Raw genomic sequence first — 15401 nt, forward strand, 5'->3', positions numbered from 1 at the left:
ACCCACTAGATTTATTACAAACCTTAAACTAAATATAAATGATGCTCCTTGCAAGGCTAGGTCATCCAACTGATTCAACACTCCTGTATTTTCTGCTTGCCATCAAGGATCTAGAATGTTTTTGGATTGGACAGAATGGGGCATGACCTTCTAAAATCCCAGAGCCCATTATTTTGACTCTTATAAAAAGCAAATAGAGACACACACCCATCAGTACTGTCATAGAGTGGGGATAAATTGCATTGTATTAAGATCTAATATGTAAATTCATACAGCTGACCAGTTATCAGCACAACCAGCAGCACCTTATTAATCATCTCATTACATCTCATGACTAAATTCCTCTGTTGGTCAGTATAACAGCCCCAGGATAGTCATTTATGACTGCTCAACCACCCACAGGACATTATTACACATTCACAGTATTGAGGAAAAATAAGATCCCTCTTCAAATGGGGAAAACACCAGTCAAAATTCAGTGATGATCTTCAGAATATCCTTCCAATTTATTATGAGGTCAGTCATTATGAAATCAGCTTTGTTTGTTTTGGTGCCAGAGTGGATGTTTGGATCTTGGGTTCATTATTAGGGAAGACTTTGAGTATGGGGAAGATGGTATGCAGACTGAATCGGGTTACCAGTGGTACTTTGGAAGGTGATTTAGGCCAGTAGAAGAGACAGGATTCAGTAGTGATGGAAACAGAGAGAGATGATCAGCTCTTTTTGAGATTACTTGGATGGCCATAATTTGGAGGCTAGTTGGGCAATTTTTCATGGCAAGGCAGCAGAGGAAACATGGAGTCCAATGGCCAGGTAAATAGCCTGGTAGAGCAAGACAGTGGCCTTTTTATTTCCTAAAGGAAAAAAAATAAAGTTGAAGGTAACCAACATTATGTAGAACAGCTACTTCAATTTGCAAATGCTTTGAACCTCCAAAATAGGAGAGGTGCAGTTGGCTGCACACTATATTTTGTTTTTCAAGCAGTAAGTACATTGAGAATATGCATTTCAAGAATCTTAACAACTATTGAAGTTGAAGGCCAAAGGTGAAATCTGAAAAAACTGGCACCTATACCAGTGATTAATAAGAAACTGAAAAGTTGATATAAATTATAGCAAAAACACCTTTCCCTTCCAGTACCCGATGCTGAATTCACTTGTGGCTAATGCAGCCTCAGGGAAGACTTGGTCTGGAAGCCATATGGCACAGATTGACACAGAGAGATGGAAATTTTTTGTCATGGGCTGTTGTGTCTGTATAGCACCAATCCAACTATTTCAAATTGTGTGCCAGGTACCTGTTTAGCAGGCTGTCAGCTTTTAAAGATGTGTCTCTGAAGATAGTTTCTTTCTCCCTCTTTTTGACAATAAGTGATCCACAACTCTATTCTAGGCCAAGGATTTTTGCTTGTCAAAACAACAAATCAGTGCAGCCAAGCAAGTAGCAGATTGTACTGCCACTTCTTTGTCAGGTGCCATAGCTTTTCACAGATCTGCTTGGTTTGGCACAGCCTAGAATCCTGCAACTGCATTGAAAATGTTGCCCATGTAGCCTGCTCCCTTAGCGGCATTTCCTGATAGGCTGGCTGGTTAGTGCCTCTTCCCTGAAATTAGGGAAGGAAGGAGTCCTGGATGGGATTGCTGGGAAATGTAGTCCCCAGCAGGTAGAGAAAAATCAAAGTGCTGGAGAGAAGGACACATTAGAAGCTACTATGAGGAAAAGAGGCTGCAGTCCTTCAGAGAGAGAGAGGGGGGGGAGGTTTAATGCTTTATATTTGCTTAATTTGATTTTTATATTAATAGCCATTATTTTTAGTTTTAAGCCTGTAAGGTGTGGCTGGGGCAGGTCGTACTGGTCCCCTGGGAAAAGGGTAGAAGGGCCTTATCAACATCAGCTCATGAGGGATTTAAGAGATGAATATTTCCATATTCTTATTACCTCCATAAAGAATTGTTCAGCTCGGTTGCAGGAATTCAGGCATTCCAGTTAGGGGGGTCTTCTGGACTATTGATACCACTCAAAATGTTCACAAAATATATGGCGGTAGTCCAGCCCTTATCAGATTACAAGAGATTCAAGTGGATAACTGGCTCACAGACATTCATTTTAAGTATCAGCTAATCCACATATACCAATGTAATTATGCATAGCACACAGTGAAACTATGATTACTGGTAACATAGACAATTTTAAAATAAGACTAGGCAGACTTATAGAAGGTAGTAACTCGGAGACAATACCATTTGCAAGGAAATAAGAACAGGAGAGTGTATGGTAACCTGGTCAGGAGTTTTGTCTTTGTCGTGATGGGAACAGAATGCTAAACTATATAAGACAGGCTTCCCTAACCAATATTCAGTCCTAGAAACCATTAGTTTGTTTAACTGTTGCTAATTCTAGGCATTGAGTTTCACATTGGAGGATTCTAAGTCTGATAAAGTTCATGTAGAACTTTGGACTGATCCTGCATGGGTCTTCTAATATTTTTATAAATCTATGGAAACTTGCTCATGGAAGTGAACGAGATAATTTGGCAAGTGAAATGCTGTGATTTAAAATGCTTTCTCCCTCTGTATTCTGCATCTCTGTCTCTGCTTTGAGCATTGCCACTGGCAAAGATCTTAATTAAAAAAGTTTATATTGGAGTAGATATTCTTCATGTATCCTATTTTCAAGCTCTGAGCCTTTGAAACAGATCCAAACAATAATCTGGAATTATATTTAGGAAGCAAATTGGTGGCCAATAAAGTTCTCTTTGTATTGGAAATATATATTCCATTTAATAGCTTTTCTGCTGTATTTGAACTAACGGTCTCCAAAGATAGACCATTTATAAAAATAAAAAGTAACCCAACTTGAACATTGTGGCAACACCTCTTGTTTTAAGATGATAAAAATAATAGTAACAAAGAAGATATTGAACATCAATTTTTATATCGGATGCTTTGCAAATAATTTTGAAATGCACATTCAATATGCACATCCCAACTGTTTTTGTTTAGCATATAAATATTTCATTAGCTGCTTCTAAAGCAGATTTGAGGGGGGAAACAACACAACCAGCGATCTTAAATTGTACACATGGTTCCTCACTCTTTTCTTTAGTGTGACAGAACAATAATCAGCTACTTCTTTTTAAAAAGTCTCTTAAAACTCTCCAGCGCTGCCACTTTTTTCCTGTTTCCCCCCTCCCTTTCCTCCATAATAGAAAGACTATTTTTTATTTCAAGTAAAAAAAATTATTAACTTCTTTACCTAGAGGTGTTTTCTGAGAATAGTTTGAATCAAATTTGACTAATAATCTAATTCTTCCTTATCTAACGGGTATGCAAGTTAAGCAAATGCACTAAGCCAGATGCTAAAGCTCTTGGTAATTACCTTCACTGTTGTCCTTTTAGTTTAATGAGGAAGCTAGCAGCTGTCAGCTCTTACGCCCTCTGACAGAACTATCTCTGGCTATTCCGTCCCTCATATTGCTACGGGTTGTTGACTTCCCCTGCCATTTCCCTACTTCCACTTTCTCTAGAAATGAATTTTGGCCACTTTTCAAATGGTCAAACTTAGATGGGTCTATTCTTCTTTTTCCATGGAGAACAATTCTCTCTCTCTCTTTCTCTCTCTCTCCCTCCATCTCTCTTTTTGCTACTACAATGTAACTGTTCACAAATACAATATTGCCTTTTGGAAATATCACATTGAGCAATTATTGCCCGAACACAAGTTCCCCATCTCTGACACAAGTGCTTCTCTCACACACAAATATAAGTGAAAATTCTAACCATTCATTTCTAGTACCTTTGCTGGTACTTTCCAGATTTGAAGTCTATGTTTTATTTTTGTTGTTTTACTCTCTGCAGTATTACAAAATATGCTTATAGTAGTTTTCATCATGGATGTGAAGTTGCAGAGCTCTCTGTGTGCATGATTTAATTGAACTATATATATTATCGGAAGGAAGGAAGGAAGGAAGGAAGGAAGGAAGGAAGTCGTTAAATTCCTCAAGATGTATTTTGTTGCATAGTACCATTGAAATCAATGGCTCAAGTTATATTTCATTATAAAAGTTCAGGTAAGATATGTAGTAAATAAATAGCCTATAACTGGTACAATGTGCAGATATATCTTCAAATATGTAAATATTCAGTAGAATTTTGAAATGTGTATGTTTATAGAGAGTAGTCTGTAGTTTTGTTTTCTAACAGCTATGATCTTTTGACCATTTCTGGTTGGATGCATTTTTATTAGACAAACACAGTGTTATAATGAAGACATGTTTTTGTGGAAGCAGTGAATTGAGAATATTTTATTGAGATTTTTCTCATCTGAAAAACTGCAAGAGAAAAACACTTCTGGCTGAATAATATTTCTGTCTGATATGTACAGTTCACATTCCCCCCAGTGAGATTAGAGACTAATTAGTATGGCATGTCATTAATTTGCCATTAACAATCATGAACAGATTTATTAAGTTTTGAATATTCTACAATCAAGTAAAATATAGATGTATTACTGATATTGGAACAATATATTAAGATATACTAAGATAAGTTACTATTATCTTGTTATCTCAGGGTTGTTTTCAGGAAAAACAATATAATTATATACTAGTAGAAATTATAATTCAACTGCCTATGCATTAAGTTATGTAAATGCTGTAAACAGTATTTCTGTCTTGCTTTTTATTCTAAAAATGCAAAGTAGTTCACATATAATAAAACAATTTTGAGATGAAATGCAACTACTGTATAAATGCTACATATGCCTGATGATTTCCAAGTAAGAATAAAGCTCAATTGCTCCCCGATAGTCAAGATAGACTGCATAAAAATGGAGTTGGGGGTTGAGGATGGATGCCGTATAAAACCTAATAAATGAGGATATGACATATGCAAATCCATATCTCCCTGGACCGAGAATTTAAGAAAGGAAAGATAGATTATATAAATGTTCTGAAGATACTCATATTTCATTACAGTACCAGCTTTACCCTTGCCTGATGTCACAGATTTATAGGTCAAATTTAAAAACTTATATTGTACAGTACCAAAGCCCTAGGCCTGGTGTCAGTGGTGAAGTTAGAATAGATGATAGGGTGCCCTCTTGTTTTTTAGTGTGCAACTTCCACAATTTCTGTTACCAGGCTAAGTTTAGTTGAAGAGAGTTGGAGATTTTGACTTTGGAAACTAGCCAGGAACTACTCATGCTATGTTTGAAAACTACGTCCTTCATTTTCCTCTTTTTATGGGAAAGGATTGATCTAGGCTAGCTCTCCTCCAGCTCTGAATTGAGCAAGAGAAGAAACTAAGCATTTGTTTTTTATTATTCTTTAAAAAAAAGGAAGGATGAAAGAAAGGCGTGTGCATTCCAAGATACCCATTCCTTATCTTTTTTCTAAGGAACAGCATTGAATTGGGTAAGAGATGATTTCTAATGGAGTCTCCATTCACATAAAACAGATTAAGCAACAAAAGATACTTTTCTTGAAGCCCAAATCAGACGCATTTTATTAAAAGGAAGGAAGAAGATAATTTTTTGGATTGTGACAAGTATAGAGAAGAAGTTAACTCTTGAAATCCTGAAGAAATTCCTTCTGTGAAAATGCTATTTAAATAGGATGGAAATCCCAGGAGGAATAGGTGAAATTGTATTTTATGTTTGTTTTTACGATTTCTCTCATCAGTTGCATTTAAAAAAGTCTTTAAAGGCAAAGATTGGTATATCTAATTAGGACTGAGTTTAACAAATTATCATTCTTAAGAACCCATCACTTTCTATATGACACTATTTATAAGCACTGATGAATACTTTGCTCTTTTTGATTGACATTTTATGTTGGGTTGTACTCTGAGGTAGATTGACACAATCTAGTTGTGATTACCCATAATTTAATGAAAGACCATTTTGTGGAGTCAGCAGGTGACACCTGGCTGACCTTGTCTGTTGTTGAAAGCTAAGCTAAATATGGCTCAGTACTCCATAAGAAATCTCCAGGGTACAACAGAGCTGGGAGAAAAAAAAGAATTCCAAAAGAAGGCAATGGCAAATCACTTCTGTATGATTACTTAGAAAATGATGATGGTGTGTCTATGAAATTGTTAGAAGTCAAACTGGACTTGTAAGAGATAAAACCACTTTGTAGGAGAATTTTATTTATTTATTTTTTTAAAAAATGTGCTGTTTTCAAGAGATGCTACAATAAATGAAAGGTAAATTGATTATTTGACACTCCTAATCTATATACACTACTAAAACTCCTATCATGAGCTTTAATTGGGTAAAACACGGGGACGTGCAGTCAGGGGAGGCAGGGGAGGTAGAGCCTCACCACTGTCATCATGAAAAGAAAAAAAAATGCAAAAGGAAAAAGGCAAGAGCTCAGGTCAGGCTGAGCTAGTTGCTGCCAGAGTCACCGTGGCTGACTCTGCTTAACTGTTTAAAAAAGCCTCTAAAAAAGTACCCTCTACTGGAGGAGGCAGGAGAACGATGTGCCTCCTCAGGAATTTTTAGGCTTTTAACCCTTGCTTAACTCTGCTCGAGTGATCATAAAACGGCTAAAGTCAGACTAGATGACTCTAGATGATTTTCATGATGACAGGCAAGAGCAGAGTTGAAATCCTCTCTGAAACAGCTGGAAAAGGTATGTGTGGGTCAGAGGGAGGGGGAGGAATTCAAACTTCATCCTCAAGTGTAGATCCCTCCCCAAGTGTAATTTGATTGCAGGCAGAGCTACTTTGCCTTTTCAAACACACACACAAACACACACAAACACACACACACACAGCTGGATAAAACTATATAAGCCCAACTTCACTGATTACAAGTTTGAAAAGGCAATGTGGCTCCGCCTGCAATCAAAGGCTTGGATCAGCTCCAATCCAACTTCTGTCTTTGTGTTTGTTTGAGAGAGAGAGAGTGAGAGAGGGAAGGGGGTAGGAGAGATAGTCCAATCCAACTTCTCTGTGAAGGGAGAAGGAGAGAGGGAGGAAGGAGGGGGGGGAGAAGAAAAAGAATGAAGGAAATTTTTTCGCAAAGGAGAAAAACAAATGCTGTCGCTTTAAATCGGAACTGAGCATGCCTGGCTGTGGAATTCTGGGAGTTGAAGTCCACAAATCTAAAAAAATTTGAAACCCACCACTGTGTCAGTGCCTCACCAGCCATAAACCTCACCGCACGTCACTGGTAAAACAGTGCAACATATGACTTTTGAACCAAGGTACGTCAAATGAGCTAACTTATAAAATGTGTCCAAAATCTAGGACCCATGCATAACTCCCAAGAGAATGAAACCTATCTGACCTAGACTATCACTGGGACCTGACAGATTACATCCCAGAGTTCTGAAGGAGTTGGTAGATGTTATCTCAGAACTACTGTATCAGAGGTGGGTATTCAGCAGGTTCTGACCAGTTCTGGAGAACCGGTAGCTGAAATTTTGAGTAGTTCAGAGAACCGGTAAATACCACCTCTGAGTGGTCATGCCCCCATCTATTCTCTGCCTCCCAAGTCCCAACTGATTGGGAGGAAATGGGGTTTTTGCAGTAACCTTCCCTTGGAGTGGGGTGGGAATGGAGATTTTACAGTATCTTTCCCCTGCCACATCCACCAAGCCATGCTCACAAAGCCACACCCACAGAACCGGTAGTAAAAAAAATGAATTCTACCACTGCACTGTACCATATCTTTCAAAAATCCTGGAACACTGGGAAGTACCTGAGAATTGGAAAAGGGCTGATGTGGTTTCCACCTTCAAGAAAGGAGAAAACTATAGACCAATCAGTCTAACATCAATACCTGGGAAGATCCTGGAAAAGATAATTTAAAAAATATATCTGCGAACAATTAGAAGCAAATAAAGTTATAACCAGTAGCTATCATGGGCTTGTTAAAAACAGATCATGCCAAACCAATCTTATTTCATTCTTTGATAAAGTCACTAAATTAGTAGATCAGTGAAATGCTGTGGACATAGTATACTTAGATTTTAATAAGGCATTTGACAAACCACAATTTACTTCTTGATAAGCTAGAAAAATGTGGAATAGACAACATCACCACCAGATGGATTTGTAACTGGCTGACAAACCATACTCAAAGAGTAGTCCTTAATGGTACTACATCCACATGGAAAGAAGTAAGCAGTGAGGTACCACAAGGCTCCGTCTTAGGCCCAGTATTTTTCAATATCTTCATTAATGATTTAGATGAGGAAATAGAAGGGGAACTCATCAAATCTGCAGATGATACTAAACTGGCAGGAATAAGCAACACCCCAGAAGACAAGCTCAGGATCCAAAAAGATCTTGACAAAATTGAACAATGGGCCCAATCCAAGAAAATGAATTTTAATGTGGAGAAAAGCAAAGTTGTACATTTAGGCAGGAAAAATCAAAGGTATAAGTACTGATTAGGTGACACCCAGCTCAAAAACAGTAACTGTGAGAGGGACCTTGGAGTCTTAATGGATGATCACTTGAATGTGAGCCAGTAGTGTGCAGCAGCAGCCGAAAAAGCTAATACAATCCTGGGTTGTATAAACAGAGGCACAAAATCAAGATCACCACTTGGCTGCCACCAGTTTGGATTTTTGGGTACTGCGCATGCGCACTTCACTGTAAATTGTTGTGCGCATGCATGCAGAACAACTTACATTGAAGAGTGCATGTGTGGGCAGCGCGCATCTGACGCACACGGGTTGTGAACTGGCAGTAACAGCAGCAGCAGCGAGACCCCCCCACCTGGAATACTGCAATTTTGATCGCCATCTTGCAAAAAAGATGTTGAGACTTTGGAAAAAGTTCAAAGAAGAGCAACTAAGATGATCAGAGACCTGAAGACTAAACTATATGAAGAACAGCTTCAGGTTTTGGGTTTGATTAGTCTAAAGAAAAGGAGAATTAGGGGTGACATGATAGCAGTATTCAAATATTTGAGGGGTTGCCACAAAGAAGAGGGGGGTCAAATTATTCTCCAGAGCACTAGAGGGCAGGACAAGAAACAATGTTTGGAAACTAAGCAACGAGAGAAGTAACGTGGAATTAAGGAGAAACTTCCTAACAGTGAGGACAATTAACCAGCGGAACAGCTTGCCTTCAGAAATCGTGGGTGCTCCATCATTGGATGTTTTTAAGAAGAGACAACTAGATAGTCACTTGTCTGCAATGGTATAAGTTCTCCTGCTTGAGCAGGAGGCTGGACTACAAGACCTCCAAGGTTCCTTCTAGCTCTATTGTCTTCTAAATTTGGGGAAGTTGTGACTACTTCAGGGCTACTAGCTGCTGCACTGCTACGGCACTCATGTAATCTTCATTTGCAACTTTCCATGACAGTTTCCCAGCCTGTCTCGAAATCTTTTGCTCCTTCCCCCACCCAGCAGCAGCCATTTACTTGCCTGCTGGGAAGGGGAGGGAAAGGAGAATGAGAATGGGAAGGAAGGGAAGGGAAGATTTCTGATGCTACCTACCTGTTTCCACAAGGAAACTCAATGGGGAAGCCAGCAGGAAGTAATAAATTGCTTTTGCTCTGACTGTTTTTCTGCTTAGGTAAGGAAGTATCTTTGAAGTAATAACCCAAGAGGGAATGGGTTGTCTACTAAAGTATAACAATGAGACCGTTCTTTAGTATTTTTTACACATTAATGAGTCTAAATTATTCAAGTGTCATATATGTGTTAAAGCTTTTTTCAGTCACTTGTCACGGTATAATTTTCATTCCCTCATAGTTTACTAAAGTGTTATCATACATTACTATAGTATGAGGAGTGAAGGGAGATGTATTTTACCCTTATGCAATGGCCTGAGCTTTGAGCTTTATTTAATGTGTTATTAAGTATGTTAAAATTATCTGGGCAATTCTCTTAAGATATTTCTTCTTCTTCAATGCAACCTTTTTTTATTTTGGTGCTGAATCACTGGAATTAGTTCTGGTTTTGAAAACAGCTTTTATTTTCTATCACATCCAATTTTCATAGAAAATAGTAGGAGTGTGGATATTTTCGTATATCCTAAATTAGAGTAGAATATTCCCCAGCAATATTTTATCTGGATTAAGAGTTTATTGTGGTGATACCCTTAATTATGTATGCAACCACACGGCATTGGACTGTCTTTGGTATTACCCTTCTTATAATTGTTTCTCCCCAACCTGGGCATTACCTTGGTAATTAGGGCTGTGCTCACTTTAACAGTGCTTTGTACCCAGCAGTATTCTGCACAGCCCCTTCAAGTTTTAGTATGAACTTGAAAAAGGATGCTTTTTAAAGTCTACTGCCTAAACTTAATACAATACTTAAAGAAGTCCTAGTTTTTTTCAAGCTCATTCAGAAGCCTGAAGAAAGTCCATTTTGTTGAATTATGAAGAAATGTTGAACTCAGTGCTAGATGCAAAGCAGTTCTAATCATTTTCAAAGTGTAGGCAGCCTTGATATTAAATATGCACTGAAGCTTTTTTAAAGCTCCCATACTCTAACTGCTTACCTGTGAGCAAACTTAATTTATGTCCATTAGGTTGAACTGATCATTGAACAGACTGCAGGAAATTGTTGAGAACTATAGGAATTTTAGTTTACTAACTGTAGACCTTCTTTTCTCCTTCCTTTTTTTTGAACATTTGTCTTACTTCAAACTTAGATCCTTGGCGATTTTGTATTTCTGGCTTGACTTGCCTTTTAATGGAGTAGAATTTTGTAATATAAAGCAGTTCCTTGCTCCTCATAATGTTAAAAAGTAAAAAAAAATACAGGACTAATTAACAAATTACTATAATACTATATTTTAAATTGTTTGCATTCTAGATGAATATAAATTCATAAAAATCTATTGCACTAAATATTTGCTTATGCTATTCTTTTCAGTACTGTCCTGCCAAATTTAGATACACACACACATATATATATACATATATATACATATATATATACATATACATATACACATACACATACACACACACAAATATATGTATGTATGTATGTATGTATGTATGTGTATATGTATATGTATATGTATATGTATATGTATATGTATATGTATATGTGTATGTGTATGTGTATGTATATATATATATATATATGAAATGCATCTTTTTTACTGATGAAGGCACCCGAGTCCAAAGAAGATTTGCCAGCTGTTTACTGACATTTCTAGAGAAATAATAGATTAAAATATAGATGTTCCAGTGACTAAGTAACAATACAAGACTAACAATAATTATAAACTAATAATTAAAAAAGCAATATGATCTTTTTCCATTCTACTTTCTAAAAACAGCTGCAAAAATTATCTCATTCCCTAAGATTAAATAAGAAAAATACATTGTGATTACTTTTTCTGAGAAACAATTAGTGGCTTCTCTTTCTCTCATATTTTTCTGGAGTGTGTTTTTCAGAGGTTCTAAAGAAGCCCAATTTCCCAATCACTACCATTCTTCTTCTTTGAACTATAATTTTTTGAAATCTAAGAAAAGAAAGAAAAACATAATAATTTAACCATAATAATTGTATGGCTGTTTTGGAGACAGTTTCCTCTACCTCCACTTACCTTCCTTTTTTCAGCTGTTTTTGAAAATAGTATTTCAAGCTATTGCATATATAAAATTCTGATTTGGAAAAAAATTGCAAACTGTGTCATAAGATCTTTTTGAGGAATAGTGCAGTTTTAGATTATATTTGGCTTCTATTAGGAAAAGAGTTCTTATATAATGATTTCAATATTTATATATACAAAATTTGATGCTTACATATATGCACACATCCTTATCCATATCCATATTCATCTTGCTTTTGTTCAGAATGGAGAATTTTCTGCCACTCTATGGACTCATCCACAGAGCCTCCTGCTCAAGGATGCCACAATTTAAATTTATTGAGTTCATGTCTTCCCAATGGAGCCTTCATTTCATAACAGCCCACTGCTAGGCAGACTGAAGTCTATCTAAGGTGTTCTGGCTTGAAAATAGTGTTTTTCCTGGAAATATGTGAGAAAAATCTCAAATGCAGGCATTGTAATTTGCATGGAGAAGGACTTTGGAGGTTAGTTACCTGCTGAGCTCAAAAAGATTATCCCCTCCCATCTGGCTACTCAGCTGAATGCTTCTGTGGCCATTTGTGCTTGGACTACAGGAGACAGCAGATACTCAACTGCAACTACTTCCTTTTGGGAGGGGGTAGTTTAGTCAGGAGAATATCAGCCTCATAGAGTGACCAGCGGTTGGACTGGGAGGAAAGCATTTTGGAATAGCTAGGAAAATGAGCCTCTGTATAAGCTTCCATATGTCATGAACTAAATTAACAAAGTTTTTAGCATACACATAAGGAAAACATTCAGAAGTGTTTCACTCACATGGTGTAGGTGCATGCACTTCAATTACCTGGTGGAAGTCATCAGTTCTGGCAGAATTTTTCTGGCAACATCCTTGCCTAACAGGAAAAAAGGGAATCTTCCTGAACCATTTAGTTGAGGGAGAACAGTATGTGGGATGAAACCAATGCTTGAAATTAAGCACCATTTTATAAATTTAGTTATTTATTGCATTAGTAGTTTGCTAGATTACCAGAAGCAGTAGCTACAATATCCCCTTTCATCATAAGAGCCACATACCCAAGGATGGACAAATGTAGCTGCTATTCTTTTGGAGCTACCAGAAGGCATTTCCTTGCCTTGGTAAAAACAATCCGCTCTGTAAATTAAATACTATCTGACCATATCCAGAAAGAACAAAGTATACAGTAGCAAGTCTCAACAAAAAGAATTTAAAATGGAATACTGTAGGCAAGTATTTTTCTCTACTCAGTCCCAAGAGAAACTTATGAAATCAACAAAATTACACTATCAGCAACTGAGAAAAATAAAAGCTACAATTAAACAACCCCAATCTGAATACATCAATCCATTAAAAAAAAAGTCCATTCGTGCATAAAGGTTAGTATCTCACTTGAGCATTCTTTAAAGAAGAGCATGTGGAAGCTGGGAAACTATTGTATATGGGAAATTGCATTAAAGAATAAAAAATGCAAATATATAGAAAAAATGTAAGTGAGATACAGAAACATCGATTTGCAAGCTTAAAATGTAAAGTTAGGTTTCAGGTCGTAATCTTTTTTTATGTAATCCCAAAAACAGTTTATGAGCAAATATGCCTTCTGGTTCTTCCTGTAAGTGGAAATCTGTGGCTTGATTAGTTAAACAAGATGTGTGAACAAGGAATTGGTTTTGTCCCCCACCACCACCCCCCAAAAAACAGAAACAAAGCAGCTAAAAATGAATACCAAACCATAGTTTCTTCTTGTTTTACTCTAGGAAAATAAACCTAGAATCTCATGTTTACATCTCACATTAAGCTCATCTAGCCACAGACGGCTCATTAATCATAGTCTCTCATGGACAGACTCACCATATGTGAGTGGGCCTGTTTACTGCTGAAGTTGTTGGCTGCTAAGTCTTACAGTTTAGAATGATGTGTGTGAAGATAGATAATAAAGCATCATCACATATCGAGTAAGACTTGCATAGGAATGGATACAGTTTATATTATTTAGGCACTACCGTGCATGAATAATACTAAACAAAAGTAATACATTTATTTAAATTACACAAAGGATTATAAAATAAATGATGCACGATATTTGCTGTTTTATATCCCCTTTACTTATCACTATTGTTGAAATTAAGATCAAATTAAGTAAGATCAAAAGTCAAAAATTCCAATGGATATTGCTCACTTTTTCACATGATTGCATAAGCAGTTGCTGTGAGCTCATCACCATTATAAAAGTCTATTGAATTGTCACCTGATATTATGAGATCAAAACCTTTGTTTTTGAATAAAAAGTCATGACTGCTCCAAAAATAAGCTGATACTTTATAAAAATAATTAAATATCACTATGTTTCTGAAAATGAGGAAGTCTTTCTCCCAGGATTTGATAGCAGCATGAGTTTTGAGAGGGGTGAAGTTCATATTCAACTCTTGTTTTGAATCAATGGATAACTTTGTACAGATCAGATGTCACTGTTTCTCTGGAAAGATTTCATGGTGTAATTTCCTTCCAGTTAGTACAGTACATAGTACAGTAATCCGGAGCTGGAGTCCTGGAAGCAGTTTGTGACTGTGTACAATCACGTTCTGGTAACTCCTGTGGCGCAACTGGAACCAATTGTATCAGCTCTGCCATTCCATTGGACTATTTCAGCGATGTGGAGAGGGGATCTGCTGCTTGGGTAATAGTCTGTCCTCCCAATTAATCTACCCAGGCCTCATGCTTTGCATACAGCATTGAAATGACACAAAGTGGCAGTTACCAGTTATAAGTCTTCATTGATTGGTGTAGAGTAGGATGCCAGGGGCCACTTTCGGTGGTGGGAAAGGTCATTGTACCTCATTGGGCAGCTACCACCCACCTTAAGCTGGGCAGCCCCCAGCCAGTAAGGTGCTGCTCTGCCACAGTCTGCTAACCTCACAGGGTGCGCGGGGTTTAGGGTCAAAGTCGACAAGCAGATCAATAACTCTGCACCATGCAACAACTATAAGAAAACTTTAGCCCTAAAGCTGGGCACTTGGAATGTTCAAAAAATGACCCCCGGCCTTTCCGACGATTTGCAAGAAATAGATGACATACATAAGACAGCTGTCATTGACATGGAGCTGAGCAGACTGTAGATGGACATCATTGCCCTCCAAGAGACAAGGCTGTCAGACTATCATCTTCAGTAAAATCCAAAGACAAATTCTACAACAATCTGGCTGCTACTATCAACAAAATCCCTGAGAAAGAATCACTGTTTATCCTTGGCAATTTTAATGCCAGAGTTGGAGCTGATTATAGTTCTTGGCCTACTTGTTTAGGTCAGTTTGGTGTTGGGAAGATAAATGTAAATGGCCAAAGCCTGCTGGAGTTTTTCTGCTACTACCTTTTTTGCGTCAGCAATACATTCTTTAAAACAAAGTCTCAACACAGAATCTCTTGGAGACATCCAAGATCAAAACATTGGCACCAGCTCGACTTCATCCTTACCAGGTGCTCCAACCTTCCCAGTATTACAATCACACACAGCTATCAGGGTGCTGACTGCGATACAGGCCACTCCTTGGTGTGCAGCAGAATAAAACTGCAAACAAAGAGATTGCATCACTTGAAGGAAGGAAGACCATGAATCGACATCAGCAAGACCCACAATCAGGGCAAAGTGGAGGAATTTGCACAAGCACTCGAGGAAACTCTCCAAGGCCCGGCTGAAGCAAATGCATCTCAATGATGGGGATATTTCAAGAATTCGGTTTATAACACTGCCTTATCAGTATTTGATAAGAGACCAGAAAGACAGCAGGTTGATTTGAAGCCCGTTCGGAGGAGCTGACGCCAGCCATCGAAGAAAAAAGGAGAGCTCTAATTACATATAAAGCCTGTT

General features: G+C 37.6%; 1 protein-coding gene and 1 long non-coding RNA gene across 2 annotated transcripts in view; one reads left to right on the forward strand and one right to left on the reverse strand.

Annotated features, from left to right (window-relative positions):
• Window positions 1-15401, forward strand: part of GRIP1 (glutamate receptor interacting protein 1) — a 395387-nt gene that overhangs the window by 16966 nt on the left and 363020 nt on the right. The gene's annotated exons all lie outside the window — the stretch shown is intronic.
• LOC106543604 (uncharacterized) lies at window positions 608-13869 on the reverse strand. Its single transcript, XR_001313165.2, has 3 exons — window positions 13716-13869; window positions 12337-12413; window positions 608-854 (listed from the first exon to the last, which is right to left on the reverse strand). It is a non-coding gene; the product is annotated as an uncharacterized LOC106543604 (long non-coding RNA).

The sequence above is a fragment of the Thamnophis sirtalis genome, unplaced genomic scaffold, assembly GCF_051295495.1.
Source record: "Thamnophis sirtalis isolate CommonGarterSnake01/CBP01778 unplaced genomic scaffold, rThaSir2_p1.2 scaffold_9, whole genome shotgun sequence".
Taxonomy (NCBI): Eukaryota; Metazoa; Chordata; class Lepidosauria; order Squamata; family Natricidae; genus Thamnophis; species Thamnophis sirtalis.